Genomic DNA, 21,474 nt, shown 5'->3' with positions numbered 1-21,474 from the left:
GGAGGAGGAGAAGAAGAAGAAGAAGAAGAAGAAGAAGAAGAGGACGAGAAGACAAAAATAAGAAGGAGAAGAAGAAAAGAAGAGAAGAAGAAGAGAAGAAGAGAAGAAGAATACCTTCTCCTCCTCCTTCTTCTCCTCCTCCTTCTCCTCCTCCTCCTTCTCCTTCTTCTTGATTTCTTCTTCTTCTCCTCCTCCTCCTCTTTCTTCTCCTCTATCTTATTCTCCTGACATTATTTTCCCCAACAATGAGATAATTAGCCCATTTAGCTACAAAATGGCATAAAAACCTTGGTTAGCTCATGAATATTATATTCTTAACTTGTTTTCCTCTAAAATGACAAAATTAGAATATTTGTGTTGATCGGGTGGATTTACATGTGATAGTTGTCTCGTCGCTGTGTGGTCTGCTGTGCGAAGACCTGCCCGTGTGTTGTACGAGCTCCGCCCCTGCATTCGTGGGTCAGTACAAATTTCATCTCCTCCCCGCCCCTTCATTTACTGTGGCTCGGTTTTTGAATGAAACTTTCTAGATTTAGGTAATTAAATTAATTTATTAGTATGCGTGACCAGTATGCGTCTCCCGTTCGAAAGGGCGACATCTATAAATATGCATGTCTTTGCATATTTATAACCGCCATCCTTTTGAATTGTCCAACATTATCCATGGACAACCCGAGTATGTGTAAATTGGGTTCGTTTTCCCGTATGCTGTGCTCTGGATCCGATGCGGAATTTCGTCAGTGCCTCCCTGTTGTTCTCCGGATGCACATCCTCTCTATTTATTGCGGAGACGTGTATCAGGAGAACAGCGGGGAGGTGCTGCCAAAATTTTGCTTTGGATCCGGAGAAGAGCATGGGAAAATGAACCCAATCTACACATACTCGGGTGGGATTAGGACCTATCTTTACCTATTAGCGTGTAGGTTGCCTGGACGTAATAAAAATGGCGAACCTGATTAACCGATGAATATAAATGCTAAATTACATATAAATATATTTCTTCTGTCTTTAGTAGCTACGCAAGATGAGTGATCGTGCGTGGATGTATACCGGTGACCCTAGTCAGAAACAGATGATGAAAGAATGGTTTGTAAAAACAAAGGAATTTGTGAAAGCGCATTCGCAAATGGCCAGGAAAGAAACTATTGCCCTTGTCCTGGATGCGACAACTATAAACAGACGAAAGAGGCTATAATGATGAAACACCTACAGAGGAGGGGTTTTAAGCCTAATTATATGGTGTGGAAATTTCATGGTGAGTCTATACAACGCACAAGAGCTGAGGTGGTCCGTCGTCACACCGACGAGCATGGTACCGGGATCGAAGACATGGTGCAAGACTTTGATGATGGTCGGGATTCGGAAGATGAGATGGAGGAATCTGCAAAGGCCTTTTATGAAATGTTGGAGTCTTCAAAACGTCCTCTCCATGAGCACACTGAGCTCTGTCAGCTGGATGCAATTGCACAAGTAATGGCTCTGAAGGCTCAGTTCAACTTGGGAAGAGAATGCTACGGCGCGATGATGACACTATTTGGACGCTTCCTACCCAAAGGCCATATCATGCCTGCAAACCTGTACCAGTCGGACAAAATGCTTCGTGTACCTAAGATGCCCTATGAGAAGATAGATGCATGTGAGAAAGGATGTGTCTTATTTAGGAAGGAGTATGCACACTTGGACTATTGTCCCAATTGCGAGTCTTGCAGGTATCTTGTGGTAGACAATGGTATGGGTGAGAAGAGGCAGACCAAAATCGCAGTTAGTGTTCTTCGATATATGCCAATCGTACCAAGACTTCAACGTCTTTTCATGGTCGAAGAGAGGGCCAAGGACCTTAAGTCCTTCTCGTCCTCCTCCTCCTTCTCCTCCTTCTTCTTTATTTATTTTTCTTCTCCTCCTCCTCCTCTTTCTTCTCCTCTTTCATATTCTCCTTGCCTTAATTTCCCCAACAATGATATGATTAGCCAATTTAGCTCCTAAAAGACATTATAAGCTCAAAATGGCATAAGAACCTTGGTTAGCTCATTAATATTATATACTTACCTTGTTTTCCTCTATAATGACATAATTAGCCCATTTAGCTCCAAAAAGACATAGTTAGCCAATTTAGCTCCAAGAAGAGGAGAAGAGGAGAAATGAACAGAAGGAAGAATAAGAAGGAGAAGAGAAGGAGAAGAAGAAGGAGGAGGAGACGAAGAGAAGAAGAAGGAGAAGGAGGAGAAGAAGGAGAAGGAGCCTTCCTTCTTCTCCTTCTTCTTCTCTCCTCCTTCTCCTCCTTCTTCTCCTTCTCCATCTCTTCTTTTTTCTTCTTCTCCTCCTCCTTATCCTTCTCCTTCTCCTTCCCCTTCCCCTGCTCCTCCTCCTCCTCCTCCTCCTCCTCCTTCTTGTTTTTCTTCTCTGTGTTCTCTTCTTCCTTCTTATCTTTCTTCTTCAATTTAGCTTATTTGTCATATATATGTTGTTGTTCTTCTTCTTGTGACTTTCTTATTCCCATTTTGCAGATTGGATGTACTACACGCATGGAAGCTGGCATTGGAGTGCTTTAGTTTCTATTTTTATTTGAGTTGATGAATAATGTGGAACTATATGTATATGCATATATGGATGAACAATATATGTGCAACTATATGTATGTATATATGAATGAAACTTTGTATGTGTTGGTTATTTTGATATATGGGATGTACGTTGATGAACAAATGGCATTGATGAGCTTTATATGTATATCATATATGTGTTGTGACCTATTTATCATATATGTGCTATGAATTATATGTATATGTTCTGTGAAATAGAAAAAATAAACAAAAATGTGACAATATAGGCTCTTTGTCGTCTGCCAGCTGATGGCAAAGTCCTTTGCCGTCAGCTGGCCGACAGCAAAGGTGCCATGTGGCGCCCAGCTGTGCCACCTGGGCAGTAGCAGCTGGTCATATAGTATATTTTCCGTTTGCTTCCAGGGGGGGCAGACGACAAAGAAGAGGGCACAGAGGAGGGGTGGAGGAGGTGGAGGCTGACGACAAAGAAGAGGAGAGGGGAGGCTGACGGCACAGAAGAGGGGGGAGGCAGACGGCAAAGAAGAGGGGGGAGGCTGACGGCAAAGAAGAGGGGGGAGGCAGACGGCAAAGCCTTTGTTAGCCCCTAACTGAGGCAACGCCTGTCGGCTACCATCTCGACCACTTTGCCGACTGATCCTATGAAAAGCTGACGGCAAAGCTCTTTGCCGTCCGCTTTGGGGTGACAGACGGCAAAGAAGCTACGATGTCGTCGTAGGCTGACGCAGAAATTTTGCCAACCGTGAGATTCTTTTCCGTCTGTGATATTCTCTTTGTCGTCCGGGATTTACTCTTTGCCGTCTGTGATGGCAGACGGCAAAGAAGCTAATTCCTGTAGTGTATGATACATATATCCTAATGTCACATAGACACTCCAATGTCACCTCAAGTAGCCGTGGGTTAATCATATGACATGCATCAAACAATTTTAGATTCATCATAATCAATCGAATACAAAGAACTTCAAAGAGTACCCCAAGATATCTATCGGAGAATGTAGTATGAAAACACGCAATCAACCCCTATACATATAACCCCAAGGTCACTGGAATCCGCAAGTTGATGCCATAATATATATCAAGTGAATTAAAAGAATACCCATTGTCACCATAGGTATCTGCATGCAAGATATACATCAATTGTTCTCAAATCCAATATTAAATCTAACATAACAAGATCTCAAAGGGAAGGATTCAATTCATCACAACAGGGAAGCAAGGGACAAAGACCATATGATCCAAATATATTAACAAAGCCCGTGATACATCAAGATCGGGATATCTCAAGAACATGAGAGAGAGAGAGAGAGAGATGTCCTCATCATGCCCTCTGTCCGGATGATGAAGATGTCCATCGAAGATGATTTCCCCTCTCCGGCAGGGTACTAGAAACGATTTAGATGATTTTTTCATCGATGCAGAGAGTTGCGGTGGTAGAGTGGAAGTTCTCTCCTAATTTCTGAGGGTTTTGGTATATATATGATTTTTCAGTGTTGGAAACACGCCAAATGGAGCCACGTGGGCCCTACCACACAATAAGGCGCGACTGGGGGTGGCCATGCCCTGTTGCCTCATGGCCCACACGTGGCTCTCCTCTACTGGTTCTTCGGTCCAATATTCTTCATACATTCTAGAAAAAATCATCACAAAGTTTCGGGTGATTCCGAGAACTACCATTTTCTGCACACAAAAACAACACCACGGTAATTCTGCTAAAAATAGCGGCAGTTCGGTCAGTTCTAATTAAATCATATAAAGTTCATCAAAACCTTATAAAAGTATTGTAAACATAGGTAAATATGGCATGAATACTTCATAAATTATTGATACGTTGGAGACGGATCAACATCCTCAAGCTTAGTTTCTACTCGTCCTTGAGTAGGTAAATGATAAAATAAATAATTTATGAACTGTCAATGCTAGCATAGTATATAAGTTTGATCAATGATAATTCCAATTAATTTTTCTAGAATCATAAACAACAACTTGTTCTCATGAAACTCATTATGATAGAGTAGCAATCAATTCACATGACAGGGTTCAAACAATGCATTCCCTTGAAACTTAACAACATATGTTCTTAGTCATCAACCAATTTCAAAGTATCATCAAGTCTAAGTAAGAGCTCGACATACTCAGTTATCATATAGTCTTCTATGGTTTCTCATACTCCAAGTATATTTTAGAACAAACAACTTCCATCGAACACAGAGAAAGATAGGGGCTCAATGTTTTGCCTCCCAACGTACTTATCATGAAGATAATTGTCAACAATAATGAATCATGATCAAATATATTTGACGGGATATATGTGTTTGGATATTTCCCCATCACATGGTGCTTGCCAGCAAATACATTGAGGTTGGAATAAGAAGTTGACTCAACAACAAAAGTGAAAAACATGAAAGTAAATAGATTGTCCCTTCACAGAGGGAAGCAGGGATTTGTAGAGTTACCAGAGCTAATTGTTTAAAACAGAAATGAATATATTTTGGTTGGTGTGCCTTTCCTGTCAATGTTACAACTCATATCTTCCATTCTAATCACATTATTGGCTGTTCCAAATAGAATTGAAATTTTACTCCCCCTCCACCATTCAAAGACATTCCATGGCTAGCCCTATCCATGGTACCATGAAAACAATCAACTTTCTAGGGGAAGTCCTTGTTTATTTATTTTTGTATTATGTAGGACTGGGAATCCTTTCTACTAGCCTCTCTCATGCAATGACAAGTGCATAAACACCCATCATGAGAGTAATCCTCTTAGCATGGAAGATATTGACCACCTCGATCGCTCCATGAGCGGTACGGGCACACAAAAGGATGTTTATTTGAAGGTTTTAGAGGTGGGACATGCAAATTTACTTGGAATGGTAGTGAAATACCATATATAGGTAGGTATGGTGGAATCTCATGGAAAAACTTGGCTCAAGGATTTGGATGCACAATTAGTATCTCTACTTAGTACAAAGTTTTGGATAGCAAAAGGTTCTAAACAAGAACCACATGTTGGAGGATCCATACCAAAATAACTTCTATGTAAATATACGCAAACTTAACCATTATGTTGTCTCCCTTGTCCAACTTGAAATATTTGATCAAGACTGAAAATAACCAATGGGTATTAACAATGATAAAAGATGTCCAAGATAATATATTTGCATGTGAAAGTTATCTTTCTTATAGTAATCATTCATGAATTGCTTGTATGACCAATATTGTGATTGATAAACTTTAATAGATTTCCTTTCTAAACCAAATGTGAAACTACTACAAGGCATAAAGCACATTAATAATTTTTGATTTATCGTATTTCATTCATTCACAATTTACTCTTAGGATATAAGTGTAGCACAAGAGTAAACATCAAACTGCTCTCAAAAATATATAAGTGAAGATCAATGAGTAGTTAAAAAATTAATTAGCTATGTGAGGACTCTCTCTCAATAAAGATTTTTAGATTTGATAATTATATTTCAATAGCAAATGAAACGAAAATTCACTCCAAGAATAGACATATCATGTGAAAAAATAAAAATTTGGGGTCAACATAGGATAACCGATATTTGTTTGATGAAGAGAGGTGGGATGCATAGCACATATCGTTAGCATCATGGATATTCAGATAATTCACACTAACAATATTACTATCATGCTCATCATTCAAGGAATTCACATTAAGCATTTTTATAAATTATTCCTCTAACAATTCAGCACAATCTGAACCATTATTTTCACGAAAGACATTATAAAGATGAAGGAAATGAGGCAACCTAATTTTCATTTTTGTCGTTTTATATTATAAGACCAAACTAGTGAAAAACAATAAACTAAAATATTTCATTTCAAGATCTAAAGATATACCTTCAAGCACTCACCTCCCAGGCGATGGCGCTAGAAAAGAGCTTGATGTTTACTATGTAACTATTACTGTATTCGTTCTTTGGCCTCCAAGTGCAGAGTTTTGTTGGACAACAATTGTCGGTGTTCTGGGAATGGGGGTACCCATGCCTGCCTGCCCATGGCCCAGGGCTGGCCCACTTCATCAAGCAAGAACCAACAGGCCCGACACCACTCAAGACAAGGCCCTCGCGAGGGGCCAAGCCTCGCGAGGAGGAGGAACATCAAGACCCGCAGGTTGCCTCCTCAGGACACCTCCAGAGTGGCGGACATTCCGAGGCAAGTCCCGGCCTCACGAGTCTAGGATGACGCGAGGGAAGGGCAGGCGAGTAGCAGATGGAAGGACAGTGCAGTTTCCCCTTTAGTGCAAAGGGGGCAAGGACACATGCAGGTCTCCAAGGCATCTCCCAAAGGTTTCCATTCTGGTGCAACAAGGCCACCATCGCTCGCCAGCGGGACGAACGTCATCCCTGGAGCCGTCCCTGCAGCGCTGACAGCCACTTTGCAGGCGAAGACTACTTTTGGACAAGGGAAGCATGTTCCCGTGTCCCCTTGGAAATTGGCCGTCATGGGATCCCTTACCTCCGAAGCGATAAGGGAAGAGGACCGGGGCCGCCGCTACATAGAGAGAGAACAGGTTACTTCATAGGGGGGAGGAGATCCATTCATTCACCCAGCGACACCACACAAAGACGACCGATCCTCCGGAGGCCCTCGAGCACTGTACTAGTACATCCACCAACCTCCACGAGAGGCAATCTACCAAAGAAGGACTAGGGTATTACGCTTCTCAGTGGCCCGAACCTGGGTAAACTGGCGTGTTCTGTGTCCTCCTCACCATCGACTGAGTTCTCTGCCATCCTCATCGAGTAGCGACTTAGGTGAGGCGAGCCTGCGAGAGATCTTCGTAAACGGCCCTGAGTTTGAATCTTTAGGGTTTTGCAGAGCCTGAAATCCGACATTTGGCACGCCAGGTAGGGGGCGTGTCAAGGTATTCTCCGAGCTTCATCTTCCCTAAGCCCCGCTGCTCCGATGACCAGCGCCCAACAAGCTTCTTCGAGCCTCGTCGAGCTGGCTCCCAACCGTCATACCACAGTAGCCGGAAGAACGTGTACCGGCGTTGTGGTACTAGGCAGCTCCTACCAGATCGTCAACATCACATCCACCCTCACGACCACCCGTGCCACCCAGGCGCACGACGGCTGGGCGGCGCCCCCGACATCCACTACGCGCCACATCAACTTGGAAGACCTCGGCACGCACGATGCGCTGCACATTGCAAGAAAAATCCTCCGTCTTCGACCAACGCTAGGGGGCTTTGACGCCTGGGCGGACCACATCACGGATCTGATCGCCATCGCCCAGAAGGCCATCACGCCCCACTCTTCTTCAAGGCCGCAGGTGTCGGAGGCCAGGGGCTCCCACCTTGTGCCGGTCCCGGGCCTGCAAACAACGGGGCCCCTCCTGCGCTGGGCAGGTCTGAGAGAGACGCGTCGCATGCTGCCCTCCTCCTCCTCTAGATCCCGGTGGCCGGCCTCGAGGTGCAGCATGCCGACAACCACCAGGGGCACGAGGAGGACGGCAGGACGTTCGAGGCACACACCGGCGCCTCATCACCAATACCAGGTCGGCCCCCAACAACCAGGGGCGGCCAGGTGGGAGCGCTCCCTCAGGCGCAGCCAGCGGGCGGCAGAGGTGTTGGCGCGGGCGAACTACAACAATGGAGACACGCCAGGGTACCAAGGGGGGAGTCTGCACCGGGCAATGCTGGGACCACCCAATGGCGGCAACAGGAGCAAGCGACTTCGTGCGGAGCCCCGTCGCAAGAAGATCTCCGAGCAATGCGACCAAGGGGACCTTGCCCCGCTGCAGAGAGGGACTGCCACCGTCACGCTGTTGAACGTCCATGGAGGTCGATTGAACACCTACGTGGAGCCTTACGTGCCGTGTGATATAACGCCACCTGATCCTCCCGCCGAGGGAGAGCCTCAAGCGTCCACCCCAGGCACAAGTCCTCCTCAGGAGTAAGGAAGGTCGAGCCTCACGAGATGCCCCTCAGTCACAAAGAAACTATGCGAGGTAATTCTCTGGGTTCACTGCTCTAGGGGGTGTGTATTGGCCGCATGAACTTCAAGTGTTCAGGTTACACCTCTGCCCATCATATCATTTACGCATGCTTCCATCACTTCTGCTGCATCCATTCAGCGAGGTGATATCTTACCTTGCTTGCATCTTTGGGCGATCTACCCCCCACACGGGGCTCCGGCCGGTGCGCGTCGCCCCGACGCGGGTCCTGCGATGGCCCTGTCACTCTCGAGGGCCACAATCAACTGGATGAAATGGGGGCCGCTTGAGCGTCCATAGGGGGCTCCTAAGCATTGAGCCTCAGGGGCCTTACCGGTCATAAGGCCATCTTCCACCCTTGATGTCGTCCACAGACATTCGATCGCTATCAGGGGTGGCAAGGCTTGACCCCATAGCTGCGTTCGTTCATTCGGTCGCAAGCAACGGCGGTTGGGAAATGTGCGGGACCGTGTCTTTGCGACACAGAGCCGCTCGAACGTTAAATGGGGCTGCTGAGCATCGCACCTCATGAGCCTTATCGGTCACAAAGGCACTTGGCCACCCTGGTGCCATCCAGGCACATTCGGTCGATATCAGGGGTGTCAGGGCCTTGCCCCGTGAGGCGGCTCACGACGGCAGCGAAATGCGCGAGACTGGGACCTACCGACGTAGAGGAGTAGAAAGGCCCTCAACCAGTCTCAGGAGAAGGAGCGGGCAGGGCCTCGAAGGGCCCCATCTACAAATGAAGCCAGAGCGCCCTCGCGTTCGCCCAATAGTGCGCACCGGACATGCATCAACCCGTGGCACCTCTGCATCGTGCTTCAATCCTTCCAGAACCTACTTCATCCCGTGACACTCTCACGTAATAACGAGCTGCAGCTGTATACGCCCGGGCCCCCCCGAGGACGCGGAGGGGTCCATCCCACGTCTAGTCGCAGCCCTATGCTCCACTCTGGGAAGAAGACGAAGGCAATCAACATAGTCCATCAATGACCATGCCCAACCCAGAAGGAATCATGCGCTTATGCCTCGGGGGTAGGGACACTCGCGAAGCCAAAGCGTCCTCGCGACCTCCCAGATACACCCCCACCGTGACACTCTCACGTAATAACGTGTTACGGCTGTATACGCCCGGGGGCCCCCGAGGATGCGGAGGGGTCCCTCCCACGCCTAGTGGAAGTCCTACGCTCCACCCTGGGGAGAAGACGGAGGTAATCAACTCAGTCCGCCAATGACTATGCCCGCATCTGGCAAGGGAATCAACACAGTCTACCAATGACTATGCCAGCCTAGGTGCCGGATGCAACATTTTCTTGCTTCTTCCTGGATCTTGAACTGTCCTCTGCTGGACTTAAATTTGCCGATTTCAAAAGTTGATTTCTGAAAAACAAAAGTGGGGGTTCTCTTGCGCTTTCTCGTTTCGCCGACTTTAAACCCTCCTTTTTTGGATGACATTTTCTGAGGAGCTGAACGCTCCGCACAGCCCCTAGGGGACAAGGAGTGTCAAAGCAAGGACTTGTCGTCCCAAGGGCAAACTTTTTCAGCCGTCGACCCCCGCTCGGGGGTCCGTATCGAAGCATGACACCACCACAAAGAGTCTCTGGAGGCCTTAAGGCACCCTGGGGCGATGACCAAAGGGACAGGATGGGGAATCACTCGAGCGCCAAAGGGGGCTCCTGGGCACTGCTTCAGGAGACTTACCGGTCATATGGCCACTCTCCACCCCTGGTGCTGTCCTGGAGCTCCGATCGGTGTCAGGGGCGGCCGGGCCCCGCCCCGTGAAGTGCGTCGAACCTAACGTCGGTGGGGAAATGTGCGGGACTGGGACCTGTCGAGTAGAGCAGTTTGAGTGTTAAGGGGGACTCCTGAGCAACATGCCTTAGGAGCCTCATGGGCCGCAAGGCCACTCGGCCACCTAGGTTCCACCCACATCGGCACCCACGGCGTCGGGAGCTTTGCCCCGTGAGGAACAACCTTGGTAACGGGTTGCTCCTCATGGCGGCAGGTAAATGTGCGGGACCGGGGCCTGCAGACATAGAGTGCCGAAAGGGTCTCCATCCCGTCCCACCGACAAAGCAGGAGCTACTCAGGAGGAGCTGTGGAAGGGACCGACGCCAACCCACGAGATAAGTACCCCGCAGGCCCAGACTAGAGCCAAATGGTTTCATGTCGAACCAAGATCGAATTAAAAACACGCGTACTAACGAAAGGATGCAGGGACGAAGGACTAAGCTGCGGCAAGGAATGAGGTCATCGACCAAGCGTGCAACGGCACAAACAATGCCTCGGGAGGATGGGACCTCCTCAGGGCCCGGGCCGCCGTTCCCCCCGAGCAACGACTGGGTCAGCGACGGGCCTTATGCATGGGATCCAAGCCGCAATGACTACCAGTGAGCAAGCCATCAATTCAAGAGCGAAAAGAAAGAGGGAGAACGGAAAAGGTAGCATACAAAAGTATAACGCCCGACAGGGCAGAGTTAATGGTCCATCATTATAGGGGCAGGAAAACAAAAGCTGGGGGACGCCTAGGGGGAGAGGATCGTGATGACCCACAAGTGTATGGGATCGCAACAGTTTTCGAGGGTAGAGTATTCAACCCAAATTTGTTAATTCACCAAGAGACGAAGCGAAAGAATATACTCAAGTATTAGCAGCCGAATGTGTCAGATTCAACCACACCTGAAAGATTAGTGTCTACAAGCAAAGTATCAGTAGCAAAGTTGTATGATAGCAACGGTGCCAGAAACGATCTGTTGACGGCAGACTATTCCTAACTGTTGTATCAATGGCACCAGTAAAGAGCACATGGATGGGGAACTATTCTTCGCAGGCAACGGCTCCAGAAAATTATTGCAACAAGTAACAGCGAAGTAGCAAGGAACAGAAGTAGCAGCAGCAGCAGAGTAGCAGCAGTAGCAACAGTAGTAGCAAAGTGGCCCAATCCCTTTTGTAGCAAGGGACAAGCCTAGGCAAAGTAACGTAGCGAGGACTAGTAGTAAAAGACTCGTAGGCAATGGATCGGTGATGGATGAGTATGATGGATGTGATTCATCATGTAACAGCTATAACACGGAGAGATAAGTAACTAGCTCCCGTTCGTCAATCTAATGTAGGCATGTATTCCGTATGTAGTCATACGTGCTTAGGGAAAATAACTTGCATGACATCTGTTGTCCATCCCTCCCTTGGCAGCGGGGTCCTAATGGAAACTACGGGGTATTAAGGTTCTCCTTTTAATAAAGAACCGGACCAACGCATTAACACGTGGTGAATACATGAACTCCTCATAATATGGTCATCTCCGGGAGTGGTTTCGGCTATTGTCACTCCGGGGTTGCCGGGTCATAACACATAGTAGGTGACTACAACTTGCAAGATAGGATCTAAAACACAGATATATTGGCGATAACAGAATAGGTTCAGATCTGAAATCATGGCACTCGGGCCCAAGTGACAAGCATTAAGCATAGCCAAGTAGTAGCAACATCAATCTAGAACATAGTGGATACTAGGGATCAATCCTCGTCATAAACTAACTCGATTAAACGATAGATCTCATCCAACTCATCACCGTCCACCAAGCCTACGATGAGATTACTCACGAACTATGAAGAGCATCATGGAATTGTCGATGGAGAAAGGTTGACGATGACGATAGCGACTATTTCCCCTCTCCGGAGCCCGAAACAGACTCCAGATCGGCCCTTCAGATGAAGAACAGGATGTGGCAGCGCATCCGTGTCACAAAACGCGATGAAACCTTCTCTCTGATTTTTTTCCGGGCGAGACGGAAGATATATAGCTGAGTTTGGGGGCGGTGGTGCCGCGTGGGCCCCACAAGCCTGCACGGCGCGCCCTAGGGGGATGGCCGCGGCCTGTGGGCTTGTGGCCCACTGTCACGCCCCCTCCGGTGGATCTTTGCGCAAGTATTTTTCTTTTATTCTAGAAAAAATCTCCGTAAATTTTCATGACGTTCCGAGAAGTTTCATTTCTGCACAAAAACAACACCATGGCAATTTTGCTGAAAACAACGTTAGTCCGGGTTAGTTCCATTCAAATCATGCAAATTAGAGTCCAAAACAAGGGCAAAAGAGTTCGGAAAAGTAGATACGACGGAGACGTATCAACTCCCCCAAGCTTAAAGCCTTGCTTGTCCTCAAGCAAGTCAGTTGACAAACTGAGAGAGACAAAAGAAAAACTTTGACGAACTCTGTTTGATCTTGTTGTTGCAACTATGTCTAAGTCATAACCAGAATTTCAGCAACATCACAAGCAAACCACATAAGCAAATGACATCTAGGTCTCACGGTAAACTCATATCAATGGCATAATCAACTAGCGAGAAAATAATAATAAGATTCAAATGTCAACACTTCAATCAAAACAACATGAAGCGGTACGAATAGATGGTATCTCGCTAGCTCTTTCTGATACCGCCAAACATAAATGCAGAGCACCTTCAAAGACCGAGGGCTGACTAAACATTGTAATTCAAGGCAATGAAGATCCAGTTAAAAGCAAATCATAAAAATGGCAGATGTGCTCTCTAATTGGTGCTTTTATTAGAGGAGGATGACTCAACAGGAACATAAATAGACATGCCCTTCGCAAAGGGAAGCATTGATTTGCAGAGGTGCCAGAGGTCAAGCTTTTAAAACAGAGATAATAATTTTGGGTGGCATGCTTTCATTGTCAACGCAATGACTAGGAGTTCTCAACATCTTCCACGCTACACATGCTATAGGCGGTTCCCAAACAGAAAAGTAAAGTTTTGACTCCCCCACCACCAATCAATCACACTCCACGGCTAGCCGAATCCTAGGGTACCGTCCATACCAACATCAATCCTGCGGGAGTTTTGTTTGCAATTATCTTTTCGATTTGAGCATGAAACTGGGAATTCCAATTACCGGCCCCTTTCTCGTGAATGATAGTGAATAAACACATATCGAGGATAAAACACCTAGCATGGAAGATACCAATAGCCCCTTGTCACCACATGAGCGGTTCGGGCATGCAAAACAGATTATTTCTTGAAGATTAGAGAGTGGCACATGCAAATTTACTTGGAACGGTTGGTAGATACCGCACATAGGTAGGTATGGTGGACTCATATGGAACAACTTTCGGTTTATGGAGGTGGATGCACAAGCAGTATTCCCGCTTAGTACAAGTGAGGGCTAGCAAAAGACTGGGACGCGAGCAACTAGAGAGCGACAACAGTCATCAAAATGCATTGAGATTAACTAACATTGAGTGCAAGCATGAGTAGGACATAAATCACCTTGAACATGAACATCATAGAGGCTATGTTGATTTTGTTTCAACTACATGCGTAAACATGCGCCAAGTCAAGCCACTTGAATGATTGAAAGGAGGATGCCATCCTATCATACTACATCATAGTCATCTCAACATTCATGTTGGCAACCAAGACAAACCATTATAAGCTCGTAGCTAAATAAGCATGGCATAAGCAACTACGATCTCTAAGTTTTCATTGCAAACATGTTTCTGTCACAACAAAGCTGAATCAGGCATGATGAGCTAGTCATATTTACAAAAACAAAATAGATCGAGTTCATACCAGCTTTTCCAGGCTCAGTCACTTCATCATATATCTTCATTTGCCTTTCACTTGCAAGACCGAATGATGTGAACAATAATAAGCATGCTCGTGCATTGGACTAAAGCTGGAATCTGCAGGCAAACACAAAGGAGAAGACAAAGTAATATGGCTCTATGAAAGCTAAACATGTATGCATGGAAGAGCCACTAAACATTCTAACCAATATCTTCTACCTTGACCCAAAGAAAAAGAAAACTATCTACACTGGAAAGTTCCCAACAAGCAAAATAAGAAAAGAAAATCTTTTTGGGTTTTGCTCAAACTAGACAGACACACGAAAAGAAAATGAGAAAAAGAAAATAAACTAGCATGGATGATACAGTGGCAAAGTGTGAACACCGGCTAACAAAGTGAAAGCATAAGCAAGAATGTAAAGTCGGTGAGAACACGTGCTCCCCCAAGCTTAGGCCTTTGGCCTAACTTGGTCTACTCCCAAGGAGGGAAATAACCAGCTCCGGGGTACTCCGAGGTGGACTGAGGATGCCACTGTTGTGTGAGATCCTCTGGCTCCCACTGATAAACTGGTGTCTGGTACTCGACTAGTGGCTCGGGCACGGGCACCTGTGGTTGGGCTAAGACCCAATATGCGTAGATGTCCGAGGGCATAATAATGTACCTACCTGCATGAAGATTGAACAAAGAAGGAGCAGGCAAAGTAGTAGTCTCACGAGTACCCTGACTAAATACCAGGTTATAAATCATCCTTCTATTTATATCTCTATCAAGAAAGTCATGGCGAACCACGCTATCGTAATCTAGATATCTCTCGGGAAGAAGAATCTCTTCTTCCTCCTTGAGTCTAATGGGTATCTCAAAGTGTCTGGCAAGACGGGTAGCATAGATACCTCCATAGACAACACCTTTAGAATGGTTAAGGATCAACTCTTGAGCTACTATGGCACCCAAGCTATAAGTTTTATCGTTATAAAGGGCTTCACGCAAGACCACAAGATCTGGGGAACTAAGTGACCCAGCTTTCCAGCGGCCAATCAAACATTTTCCCACAAATAGTGAGAAGTTCCGTAGCACGAGAAAATGAATGCTAGCAGCTCTAGCGCAAGACACTCCTCTCTGCTCTCCTACATCAATTGTATCGATAAAAGCTTCCATGTCCCATGGACGAGGTTCATGAATATCACCAACGTAAGGTAATTTGCAAACATTGCAAAATTCCTGGAGTGACATGCGCTGGGGGATATCATAAAGTTTAAACTCAACCATAGGAGGATTCTTCCTCGGATAGAAGTTAAAGCTTTGTATGAAGATATTAGTGAGGAGGAGGTATTGCGAACACTTATCTTCAACGAAGGCGGTAAGGCCTGCGTTTTCCACCAAGTGATAAAAGTCCTCATAAATTCCAGCGGCGCGTAAGAACACGTCGCTTGGCCACTCGCACGCTCGAACTTCTGCGACTCGAGGGACCTGTTACTTGGGCTTCTTCTCACTCCCATCATCCTTGGGGTCACGGCTTGAAGAGCCTCTCAAGAACCTCCTCATCTTTTCCCTTTTCTATCTTTGAAAATTTCTGATATTTTTAGTGATTCTAAGTAAAAGTAAATAAGTCTCAACGAAAATCGAAGCAACTACTCCGACAAGTGCCTAGAGAGCATATTACGCTTCAAAACTACTCGAGACCAGCTAGAATCAGCATGCAAAGCTAAAGAACATGGTCACCAAGGCAGCAAAAATACGCGGAGTATAAGGCACTAGAGCAAAAACTAATTGGACCAATGGAGGAGTCACTTACCAAGGAGTAATTTCCCGAAAACAGTTCGGAGAACGGTGATTTGAGCAAAGAGATCGAAAATCCCAGCAAGAGGAGCAAGAACACGGGTTTGAGTTGCGAAACGATTTTTTTCTGGAGGTAGGAGAAGCAGATGAGAGCAAGAAGTAATGGAGGGGGTGCCTGTGGGCCCCACAAGCCTAGGTGGCGCGGCCAGGGGGGTGCCCGCGCCCCTATGGCTTGTGGCCCACTGGTGTGGCCCCGAGACAGACTCTTTGTCCCAGTATTTTTCAAAAAATTCAGAAAAAATCATACTAGATTTTCACAGCGTTCGGAGAACTTTTATTTTTGGGGTACTTTTCTACCGGACGCTAAAACAGAAAATAGGGAAAACTAATCTAAACCTATCATTTTTCTTCTAAGCAACCGAAGGTGAGAGCTTGGAACAGAGGTTTGTGACTCCTCAATTCATCCATCTCATGGTCATCGAAAGAAATCCGTCAATGGGGTTGATCAAGCCTCCTCGACAAAACTTTTTGAATCACAAAAGAAGACGGAGAATTTTTGAATAGTCACTAGGTCACCTCAATGGGGATGTGTATCTCCCCAACAAGCAAATCATACTTCATCTTGACACGAGACATAGGGCATTCATAGCTCCCAATAAGAATCGATGAAGTTTTTTCAATAGCATTGATGCAATGTACTCGATATTGTTTCTTCGGAAAGTGCACCATATGCTCATTACCGTTGACATGGAAAGTGACATTGCCTTTGTTGCAATCTATAACAGCCCCTGCAGTGTTTAAAAAGGGTCTTCCGAGGATGACCGCCATGGCATCGTCCTCAGGAATATCCAAGATAACAAAGTCTGTTAAGATAGTGGTGTTAGCAACCACAAGAGGCACATCCTCACAAATGCCGATAGGGAAAGTAGTTGATTTGTTGGCCATTTGCAGAGAGATTTCAATGGGTGTCAACTTATCCAGTTCAAGTCTACGATAAATAGAGAGAGGCATAACACTAACACCGGCTCCAAGGTCGCATAAAGGAGTTCTAACGTAGTTTCCTTTAATGGAGAAAGGTATAGTGGGCACACTGGGATCACCTAGTTTCTTAGGAGTTCCACCCTTGAAGGTATAATTGGCAAGCATGGCGGAGATCTCAAGATCAGGTATCCTCCTCTTATTAGTCACAATATCTTTCATGTACTTAGCATACGAAGACATCTTGAGCATATCTGTCAAACGCATTTGCAGAAAGACAGGTCTGATCATTTCAACAAAGCGCTCAAAATCCTCCTTTTTCTTGGATGGTTTGGGAGGAAAGGGCATGGGTTTCTGAACCCATGGCTCCCTTTCTTTACCATGCTTCCTAGCAGTGAAGTCATTCTTATCATATCTCTTAGTCTTAGGCTATGGGTTATCAAGACCAATAGGTTCAATCTCCACATCCTTTTCATTTCTAGGTTGAGCATCAACATGAACATCACTATTGATATTATCATTAGGCTCATGTTCATCACCAGATTGTGTCTCAGCATCACAGACAGAGGCATCCTTTGGACTTTGACGTGTAGCAGCAACAGGGTAGCTAGCGTGCAGGTTCCTATCATCTTTCTTCTTCTTTCTAGGATGACTAGGTGCATATGTGCTAACTCCTTGAGACTCTTGTTCTACTCTCTTCGGATGACCCTCAAGATACAAAGGTTCCTGGGTCATTCTACCGCCTCTAGTAACGACTCTGACAGAATTGTCATTCAACTCATTGAGCAAGTCATTCTGAGCTTTAAGTACTTGTTCTACTTGAGTAGTAACCATAGAGGCATATTTACTCAGAAGCTTGAGATCATTGACATTTCTGTCCACACAAGCACTTAAATGACTAAGCATACGAGCATTCTTTTCCAATTGTCTACTAACATTATCGTTGAAACTCGGTTGTTTGACAGTGAAGTTATCAAATTCATCCATGCATAAGCTAGCAGGTTTATAAAAAGTAATATCACTCTCATCAAACCTATGCAGAGAATTTACTTCTACTACCTGTATCGGGTTATCGAGACCATGGATCTCTTCGATAGGTGCTAGATTTTTGACATCTTCAGATTTAATGCCTTTCTCTCACATATATTTCTTAGCTTCTTTCATATCTTCAGGACTGAGGAATAGAATATCTCTTTTCTTCGGAGTTGGCTTAGGAGGTGGTTGGGGAATAGTCCAAGCATTCTCATCGCATAAGATGTTATTCAGTAGAATCTCAGCTTGGTCTACGGTTCGTTCCCTCAAAACACAACCGGCACAACTATCTAGGTGGTCTTTGGAAGCATAGGCAAGTCCATTATAGAAGATATCAAGTATTTCATTCTTCTCAAGAGGGTGATCAGGCAAAGCATTTAGTAGCTGGATGAGGCTCCCCCAAGCTTGTGGGAGACTCTCTTCTTCAGCTTGAGCAAAGTTGTGTATTTAATGCAAGGCAGCTTACTTCTTATGGGCAGGGAAATATTTTTCAGAGAAGTAGTAGATCATATCCTGTGGGCAACGCACACATCCAGGAGCAAGAAAAGTGAACCAGGTCTTAGCATCATCCTTTAGCGAGAAAGGAAACAGCTTGAGCATGTAGTAGTGGCAGATCTTTTCCTCAGTAGTGAATAGGGTGGCTATATCGTGCAATTTGGTAAGATGGGCTACAACCGTTTCAGAGTCATAACCATGAAAAGGATCATAGTCGACGAGAGTGATTAACTCAGGGTCGACAGAGAATTCATAATCCTTATCGGTCACAAAGATAGGTGAAGTGGCAAACTACGGGTCGTATTTCATCCTAGCATTCATAGATTTTTCTTTCCACTTGCACAGAAGTTTCTCAACATCATAGCTATCCTTACACGCAAGAAAATCCTCAGCTATCTCTCCCTCCATAACATAGCATGTATCAGGCATAACAGGCAATTCAGGCATAGTAGCAGGTTCTACTTCAATAGTATCAGAAGTTTCAGAAGTATCATCACGTCTAGTAGAAAATCTAGCAATATGTGCATCAAGGAATGCACCTAGTGGCAAAGAAGTATCAGGCATAGCATCATCAGGCATAGTATCAAGCATAGCATCATCAGGTATAGTATCAAGCATAGCATCATCAAGCATAGCATCAAGCATAGCATCATGGGCAACAGAAGTAGCATCATCAAGCACGGGCGACATATCAAGATTTCTAGCAGGAGGCGATGTCACAAACTTACTCAAAATTGAAGGTAAATCAAGTGCAGAGCTAGATGGCAGTTCCTTACCTCTCCTCGTAGTGGAAGGCAAGATTTTAGTTCTTGGATCTTTTGGATTCCTCATAGTGACCAGCAGACGTCAATCCCAAGTGACTCAGAGAATATAGCTATGCTTCCCCGGCAACGGCACCAGAAAGAGCCTTGATGACCCACAAGCATATGGGATCGCAACAGTTTTCGAGGGTAGAGTATTCAACCCAAATTTGTTGATTCGCCAAGACGGGAAGCGAAAGAATATTCTCAAGTATTAGCAGTTGAATGTGTCATATTCAACCACACCTGAAAGATTAGTGTCTGCAAGCAAAGTATTAGTAGCAAAGTAGTATGATAGCAACTGTGCCAGAAATGATCTGTTGACGGCAGACTATTCCTTACTGTTGTATCAAAGGCGCCAGTAAAGAGCACGTGGACGGGGAGGGAGGGAGGCAGTAAAGAGCACGGCAGACTATTCCTAACTATTCTTCCTAGGCAACGGCTCCAGAAAAGTCTTGCTACAACTAACAGCGAAGTAGCTAGCAAGGAACAACAGTAGCAGCAGCAGCAGAGTAACCGCAATAGCAACAGTAGTAGCAAAGTGGCCCAATCCCTTTTGTAGCAAGGGACAAGCCTAGGCAAAGTAACGTAGCGAGGACTAGTAGTAAAAGACTCGTAGGAAGTGGATCGGTGATGGATGAGTATGACGGATGTGATTCATCATGTAACAGCTATAATACGGAGAGATAAGTAACTAGCTCCCGTTCCTCAATCTAATGTAGGCATGTATTCCGTATGTAGTCATACGTGCTGAGGAAAAAGAACTTGCATGACATCTATTGTCCATCCCTCCCGTGGCAGAGGGGTCCTAATGGAAACTCACTACAACAAGAACCCCCATATAGCAATGCATAGTTTGCAACGCTTTGAGAATGCGCTGCAATATATCATTGTTCCAACGCATATATACATTGGCAAGAACATCCGTTGTCGCTGTATGGACAACAACGAATGCCATGCGTTGTAGTTTGGTGTTGCTATGTGTTAATGGATGGGAAGAACAAATCTCCTCTCATCTAGAATTCTGACTCGTGGGCCCTTTAAATAATAATAACGTTTTTTCATTTCCCTTATTTATTGGTTATATTGTTTTCTTTTCCAATAAATCATATAATAATGTAAGGATCAAATACCTAGAATTACATGAATCTAAATCTCGCTACCGAGGAATCCCGCGTGACCTGTGAGGACACGCCGCCGCCGAGGAATCCCACCTCCCACCGTCACCCCCGATTTATACCTGAGCCCTAAGGACGCCGAACTCCCCTCCACCTCCACCCTCCCAGGCCGCCTCTCCTTGCTGCGCGGCCACCGAGCCATCTCACTTCCGCCGCCGGCCCCAAGCCCCCTCCCCATACTGCACGCACGACCATCCAAATCCCCTCCCACGTCGCCATCCCTTGCTACCCACGCCGCCAACGCCGTGCTGACACTACTCTCCCTGGATCCCTGCACCTAGCAGCGTCGTGAGCTAGTCGTATGCCAATCGCCGCCTCACCTGACGTTGTACGAGCGAAGCGCCCCTGCATAGGTGACCTTCCCTCACCCTCTTCATCTCTTGTCTGAAACAGACATTTATTCTGCTGGTTATAAGAACTGAATGACCTGCGATTCATCTCTTTGTCTGAAAGTGTGAAGATAAATACAGATTTATTCTTGTACCCGATAAAAAACTGACACCTAAATTGAACTTGATGCAGGTGAAGTCAATTAAGTATATCTATCTAGCATAATCATCTGCATATGCTATTCAAGAAGTCATATTGACAAACTGAATTTGCAGATGCATCTATATAAGTCAATTCAGTCAAAGTTCGATCAGGAGGTCCTGCCAATTTCGTGTAATAGGCTATGCATCGATTAGTAGAAAACCTGCACCAAGCTGTAGCATGCATGTTGGGTTTCATTAGCTTGTAGTTTTGAAAAAGATTATTGTGGTCTAGTGTTGTTCATCATGTAGTCCTATTACTATAAAATGTATTCTTCTATTGAAAAACTGGTCATGCCCATTGGGAAATATATGGATGATACACATGTCCTTGTTGGTTGAGAGAAAATTTGATTGTTAGGGTAGTACGATCATGCTGTAAAATGATGCTAAAGAAACATGAGCTATTTTGTTTTCTCTTTCAGAATTTTTGTCACATTTGTACCATCGACGAGCAGTCTGAAAATTGCCGCATACACCAACACCAAAGACACGGCCCAGCATAGGTAAAGCTTCTCACCCTTTTCATCTCTTGTATGATCTTATCTAAGTTTGATATTTTTATGGTCTACTTATGG

The sequence above is a fragment of the Hordeum vulgare genome, chromosome 6H (assembly GCF_904849725.1).
Source record: "Hordeum vulgare subsp. vulgare chromosome 6H, MorexV3_pseudomolecules_assembly, whole genome shotgun sequence".
NCBI classification, from domain to species: Eukaryota; Viridiplantae; Streptophyta; class Magnoliopsida; order Poales; family Poaceae; genus Hordeum; species Hordeum vulgare.
This window is presented reverse-complemented; position numbering follows the sequence as displayed.